Consider the following 7,662-nt stretch of genomic DNA (forward strand, 5'->3'; position numbering starts at 1 on the left):
TGTCATTTCTGTTCAATTAACTGCTTCCCCCCTCTGACTTTAAATCAAGGGCAGTGTCTGCTCAATGTAATTACTTTCCAAGTCGCCTGCATGGCAAAGCGGCAGCCGCTAGGGCAAGAGAGCCACGTGGTACTTTATAAGGTAAGAATTCGGTATAATTGAAGGCTGTTCTCCTACCCAAAAATGCAGGGAGGCCGATTCCCCCTCTGCTGCATTTCTAACCGCATGATATGTATTACGTTCACGGGCCAGGTTTTAGCTCAACGGTTTGAAACAAGTCAATTGGGGCGAGTGTCATTGACCCTCTGGAAAGTCTCTGAGAGGACATTTTGGAAGGGTGTGGGCCATCTCTTCTGATTACACATGAAGGGTGATCTTCTTCCAAGAAAGTGCTTATTTTTGTTATCCACGTGCACAAGATTTTCCAGCACCAGCCACGTTAGTAATGACGGCGACATTGGCGTAGTCATCATCAGAAAGCAAAAAGTACGTCAAAATTTCTGCAAACACTGCAGAAATGCAACCCATGAGCCGTGGAGCGTCGAGCATCGTGCCTGACTTCTCAGAGTCTGTTCCCTTAGCTGCAAACGAGGGGGGTCCATTAAATCAGCCGTAGGACCTTAGCCTGTAACGTTCGTCGAGACGATCGGATGACAGTGAGGCACCTCGCAATGGCCAGTTACAATCTCACGTGGAACACCCATGCCCTGTCAAGCAGACGGACCAACGCGAGGACAGTTTCAAGCAATAACGTAAACCTAAATCATCCGCAAAGAGTAAACATACTTAGGGCGCGGCCAGCCAAGATGAACTTGTTCTTTTTAATTAGTGTCATCAGATGGTCCAGGAAAATTCCAGGCAAATGAAATGTTAAAACGTCAGGAATTGTACATGCGAAAGATGGATGTGCAGGGTATAATCAGATGTTCTGGGATTTAATGTCTTCTGTGGTTAAATACTTTTGTTCATGGACAATGCTTTGCACAAACAACCTAGTCATACGTAGACTTTTCTTGTTCTGTGGACACTACACAACTATTCGATAATACAGAAAGCAAGTGAGGATCAAAGGAATATCCACACTTGTTTACTAGAAAGTTCTCTTTTGCACTCTCAGAGCCAAAGACAATGGATTCTCCGGTCAACAGCAAATTAACAGCCATTCTTCAGATCAAGCGTTAGATCTTCTCTCTTTGTTTCTGTAAGATCCATCTACCAAAGCTGACACTGACCATCAAGAGTATGATTTAATTAATTAACTGTGGTTCCAGGTGAATTCCAGGTAGCAGGAAGCGAGAGAATACTACTGTAGCTACAACAACTTTTAACCCCCCCCCCCGAATTGCTAACATTATATTATCCAAGACATTAGAAAGCTGTGGAAGAAAAGAGGACACGATGAACTCAACCAAAGATAAGCAAGCTTTTCCAAGACGAGTGGCGGCCCCTCGCTGTTTTTACCCCCGGGATGGTTTACCCATTCTAAGTGCAAGATGAGGCTCAAGTTTGGGACATTACCATGAGAAAGAAAAACTACCAAAGCTTTTGGACATTGTGTGAGGCTGGGGTGATCACTTGGAAGCCTCGTAATCCCTAAGCGCACAAAGGCCATGTTCCCCTGTGGTTAGTCTGAGGAGTCCAGGAGCACTCGGTAGGTGAGGGGGCATCTTGGAGACGGCAGACTGAAGTAGACTGCGGGCTCGCCATTGCGGGGAGACGAAGCCAGTCTCGAGGAGCAGCGTCTGCATGAGGCATCTCCTCCTTAAGGCAGCTGCCAAATTTGGAAGAAGCTTAGGGCTGGAGACCAGAGGGCAAAGTTCAAAACTGCCAAAAGCCAGCCTGACTGTCCTTTGATCCTTGCAGGTGGAAATGAGGAGGCAGGGACCTGCCACACCAAGAGTCAAAACCCATAAAAGGGTCTATTATTACACTCTGAAATGTTTGAAACCACAGATAGACTGAATTTGACTAAATCCCCATCCCTGATTCAATCAACCAAAGGGCAAATCTCCTCTGAGTCCAAGTAATTTAAACTTTAATCTGTACTATTTTCTCATGCACAGTGTCTAGCATAAAATGAAAATTTACGAGACATGAGAAGAAGCAGGAAACAAAAAACAGCCATTTGGAGCAAACAGAGAGACAAGCTACATGTTGGAATTAGCAGACAAGGTCTCAAAATAGCTATTATTAGCATGGCACAGGAAATAAAGGGAAAAGTGGACAAATGATTAAAATATGGAGTATTTTAACAGAGAATTGAAATCTATGAAAAGAATCAAAAGGCAATCTAAAACTGAAAATTTAAATATCTGAAAGAATGCATTACATGGGTTTAACATCAGACTGACGAGTGAGAAGCTAGGATTAGTGAACTCAAAAACAGGCAAACTTTAAAATATTAAGAATGAAATACACAGAGGAAAAAGGAACAGAACAGAAAAGACCCATTAGACACACCCAAATTATCTACCACATGTATAATCGCAATCCCAGGAGAGGAGAGTATGGGGAAGAAGCAATATTTGAGCAATATGGCTGAGAATTTCCTAAAACTGGTGAAAGATGTCAATCCACAGATTCAAAAAGCTCAACGAATTCTGAGAAGGAGAAATATAAAGAAAGTCACACCAGATTTAACTGATCTGAGGTTAAGACCTCAGCACCGATATTTGTGCTAAGAATGACTGGTCTAAGGAATGCCATATTAAAAAATAGTGTACAGTTGGCTTAAATTTTTTTTTCATGTTTTCAAAGAATCATTTAAAAAAGCAGTTCTGGCTTCTTTTTCCTCAAAACGTCCCCTAATAAAGAATTGAGGAGCACATTTACAGCTCGATCATCATCTCCGTAACTCAATTGCACAGTTTTCAAATGATGGCATTGAGACCTGCTTTCTCCACAATCCAGTGAGTACCACGGGAAGGAAAATGAGATGGTATAGATTCGGTCCGGCCAGGAATCTTTCTGACTGGAAAAAAAAAAAAAAACGCATCAGTCAGGAAGCCGTTACAGGAAGGAATACAAAACTGCTTTGTACATCACTCTCTGCCTTGGTCCTTCAGGAGAATCGAGAGAGAAGACGTTGGGATAAATTATAAAATGTCTAACCACTATGCTGTACGCCTGACACTAATACAAAATAATATTGAATGCCAACTCTAATTGAAAAATAAAAATAAAAAAGAGAGAGAGAGAAAAAACAATGAGAGATCGAAAGACGGTAGACTTTTATCTCTTATGAAGATACCCCAAAGTTTATGGCTAATTGATTAATTAGCCAGAAGAGCCAAAGCAAAGGAGAGTCGGACTGAGACAGATGAAGGCCAGGAAGCAGACAACAAATCTCCATGGGGCTTCGAACACCAGGTTTGTCTGCTGGCGTCTGTTCCCAGAAAAAGAATTCAGAATGGAGAGAGAAAAGATTGTTCTGGTCACGTCTGAAATGAGATTAAACCCTGACCGATGATGCTTCATGGCTGATGAGAAAACTATAGATTTTACGGAATTGTTATACAGTATGCATGTATGTATTTTTTTTACAGGAGAAATAGACGTTGTCACATTAAATGTAGACTATCCCAGACCTTAGAGCCACCAGAAGAATCTCTACAAAACAGGAGCACGTGACCAACAGCATCTCTGCGCTCCGGCGGCTGGCTAACTTTGTCATAGTCGAAAGCTCCTCGCTTGTATGCGTCCCGGGGGAGAATGCAGGCTCGGGGGGCAGCCAGCCTGGACTCCGACCTACATCTGCCGGTTCTCGTGCGAAACAGCTCTGCTTCCGAGCTGCCCCCATGCTCTGCGCAGTCTCGACAGGAGCCGCCAAACTTCCCCTCCACTTTTCATAGTGCATCCTATCCAAGCGACAAAAGAATCTTCCGTCGACTCGGGGTTTGGTTGTAGTCTCCCTCCCACGACTTGTCATCCGTTTTTCTCTGACTTCTAAATATCACGTCGGCTGGCGTGCAGACTACATGAAACCGGTCGGCTCTGCCGAGGTTCGTTTTTGCTGTTTACGCTGCCAGAAACCTCAGGATTATCGCATTTAATCCTGTCCTTGGGGCCACAACTTTACATTTCCCTGCTGAATTCTCAGAGTGACTCGAAGTTCGCTGGTGCCCCTGCCTGATCTGTGTAAGGCTTTTAGGCTCCTTTGTCCTCAGCACCAGAGTTCACATTCCACTGCCATCCGGTCCCTTTTTACATACATGCTGGCTCGAATCATTTATCCGTAGATTACTTCAAAAGCCTCTAAACATACAGTTTGAGTCCCAAGGTTTTCGCTGCTATTTATAATTTTTTTTTTCTGTTGCCGCTCGCTGCAAAATGAAATCGGCATAAATTCCTTATATTTTCTTTAATTCTCATCTTACCACAGAAAGCTGGCCTCAACCTGCCACACGATTATAGACATCCAAGAAGTGTATCTTTTGAAAGAAGAATTATTGTTTTTGACCCATCACATTAGTCTATTGGCCAAGACACAGTACAAAACTTCTAATAAGACTTTCTCTGAGAAATACCTGCCCACATACCAATCTTCACTCCTAGGTGTGACATGTACCTGGCCTGGGTCCCGCTGGATGAATGGCTGCAGGAGTCTGAGGCAACGCCCCCGCGGCAGGCGCTGAGTGGTACGTGACCGCGAAGTGGACCCTTGACCTTTGAGTGCTTCGGGGTCATCTTATGATCTTTGTCTCTTACGTTTATGGGTTGATTGGTTTGTTTTCAAACTATAGAGGTGTCAAGAGCTCCTTAGTCTAAGCATTATAAAAACCGAGGAATCTGTAAGAGAGGGAAGAGCAGAAAGTTTGTTTTTTGATTAAAAAATCGAATAAAGGGAACCTTGAATTTCTTCAAGGAGGAGAGTGACGCCACACAGACATGCTCTGTGTTGTACAGACTGATACCTGCTGCCGTAGACGTGGGTGCGGGGGGCAGGCCTCTCTGGAGGCGCACGGTGTCATCCTCTGCCCTCGGGAGAGGGGGGCTCGGGGGGTCAGCATCGCTGCTCCACACAGGCAGTCAGCCAGCGTGCGGACGGGCCTCGCCACCCGCGTCTGCGACAGACCAGCCTCCCCTGCCTTCCCCACGCTGAATCCACGTAAACGTGTACGCGGCTCTCTCCGGAAGCGCTCGGCTGACTGCAGGTGGCAGGGCAGTTGTGCGGCGTGTACGTTGCACAAGGCAGCCGACCTGGGGGAGGTGCGGGCTGGGAGCCAGCTCCTCGCCAGCCCTGAACCCTGGCACGGGCTCGTGTCCAGGTGGAAGAAGGGGTGTCTTCCCCTTCACACAAAGGCACGGTCTGCTTGCCAACCCCCGTGCCTGTAGGCCCAAGGATGTCCAGAGGTGGCACACACGAAAGTCCAGCCCAGCCTAGTGGCAGCCCTGGACGACTGTCCAGAAGTGTGTGCGCCCGTACGCATGTGTGTGGGTGACAGTCACACACGCACGTCGCTCTACGGGTGCCACCCACAGGCACAGCGCCTGGCCCGGCCGCTCCGTTTCTTTGCATGACGTGAAAAGTCCAGCATGACCTTGGCCTCCCACTCAAACGCGCTCCAGGTCGTCGGAGGGTGTTCATTCCCTAACACTCCCTTCTCTTGCTCTCCTCTGAAGCCCCGCCCCACAAGATCACCTCCTAGCTCCCTCCCCCGATGTCCCGGTCCTCCCTAAACAGTGACAAAGTGCCACCATGCTCCTTCCTTACCTTTGCACATTTGTAAATCACAGACATTCGCTGAGCGCCAGGGTGTTTCTCAGTTACTCGTTAGTTATGAATTCCTCGAAACGTAGCAGTTTAAAACAATGAACACTTCTCTCTCAACAGACATTTTTTCTCTGCGGGTGCGGAATCCAGAAATGGCTTAGCCGGGTTAGTCCTAAGGCTGCAGTCATGTGACCAGGTTTGGCAGAGACTGACCAGCTCGCCGTGTGGCGCTCTAAGCTCCTGTTTGGCTGCTGGTCGGAGGCCTCAGCTACTCACCGCCAAGTCCTCTCCCAAAACCTGTGACCTTAGAAAGACGGAGAGTCAGCGAGCGGGAGAGCGCCCAGGCCAGAAGCTGCGGTCTTTCATAACCCGATCTCAGAAGTGACACATCACTTCTACCAAACACTGCTGGTCACGCAGACCAACCCCGAAACAATGTGGGCGAGCAGGAAACTACACCAGGGTGTCACTACCGGGTGGCAGGGGCGACGGCTGGGGGCCATCGTGAAGGCTGGCTCGACAGATGCAATCCTTTGGTCAATGCAACTACTGACTCTGTAGAGGACGCATGGTCCGCCCATCACCCACCGAGATATCCTAGATCCCACTTTTTTTCTTATTTTGAAGGTGAGGGAATTGAGCCTTAGAGAGATTAAGCAATTCACCTACAGTCACAAAACTAATAGCAAATAGATTCCTTCCGTCCTTTCTCTGACATAAACTCTTACTCTTTCGTGTCTATAGTATCCTTTTCTGCCCTCCAGTTCATTCTTTATGCATTTATTGGAGGGATCTTCCTTCTCAAATACGTTTCGACTCAATAGAGGATCGAAGCTCCCCATGATGGCACTGAAATTCTACAGGTTTGCCGCCATCTGCTTACGGTGGTTAATTTTATGTCAACTTGGCTGGGCCACGGAGCCCAAATATTTGGCTAAACATTATTCTGGATGTTTCTGTGAGGGTGTTTTGGGATGACATCGCTCTACCTCTCGTGGGCAGGCCTCATCCAATCAGTCGAAGGCTTGACCAGACCAAAAGGTTGGCCTCTCGGAACAAGAGGACCTTCTCCAGCAGACGGCCTTCAGACTTCGTCTGTGACATCGACTCGCCCTGGCCCATCAGCAGACGGCTCAGACTGAAGCGCTTTCCCCTCCAATGGATTTTGGGCTCGCCGAGTTTCTACAGTTATGTGAGCCAGTTCCTTCAAATACATCTCTCTTCCTCCTTCTCTCTGCCCCGCCCCAATCTCCAGTACAGTGCTTTGCTCGCTAGGACTCTAAGAAATGAACTGAATTCTTCATCTGTTTGCAAAAGATGTCCACATCTTATCACATCTCGCTATATCCAGGGCAAAGGAAGGAATATATGTGTACATATAAACTGAGACTGAAATGCTAATAAATATTTTTAAAATAATAGAATAAAAAGCTCTAGGAAAGGGACAATATTCTACCTCACCACTATTTAAAAACAAAATGACACATCCTCTGGAAACCTGGCGTGCTGGTCATTGAAAATGACCCTCCTGTTGAAAACAACTAAAAATCTGGGGGGAAATAAACATAATCTCCTTAAAAGCATCAATGAGCTGGCAAAAATGCGAACAATAACCAGGCCAGGGACTGAGCGAAGTAGGACTCACAGAGAGGCAAGAGGAACAATGAGCTTCGCTTTTGCCCTAAGGGTAAACTTGACTTTTGTTTTGTTTTTTAAAGCGATGTGCTAGTTTTATTTAAACCTCAAATTTTACAGTGTGCCAGAAATGATATTCTTTGCAACACGTAGAATCGCAATGTGAAATTTTGTAATATTAACTTTAAAACGTGCAAAGGATTACATAGTTTTTCCAAATCCTTTCGGGGGTTATGCAAACAAAAAATATGAAGCACTCTGGGTAAGGGGCATCACGGGAGCCAGGGTGATGAGGAAGTCAGTAATTTTTTTCC

Source organism: Rousettus aegyptiacus, unplaced genomic scaffold (assembly GCF_014176215.1).
Source record: "Rousettus aegyptiacus isolate mRouAeg1 unplaced genomic scaffold, mRouAeg1.p scaffold_m13_p_10, whole genome shotgun sequence".
NCBI classification, from domain to species: domain Eukaryota; kingdom Metazoa; phylum Chordata; class Mammalia; order Chiroptera; family Pteropodidae; genus Rousettus; species Rousettus aegyptiacus.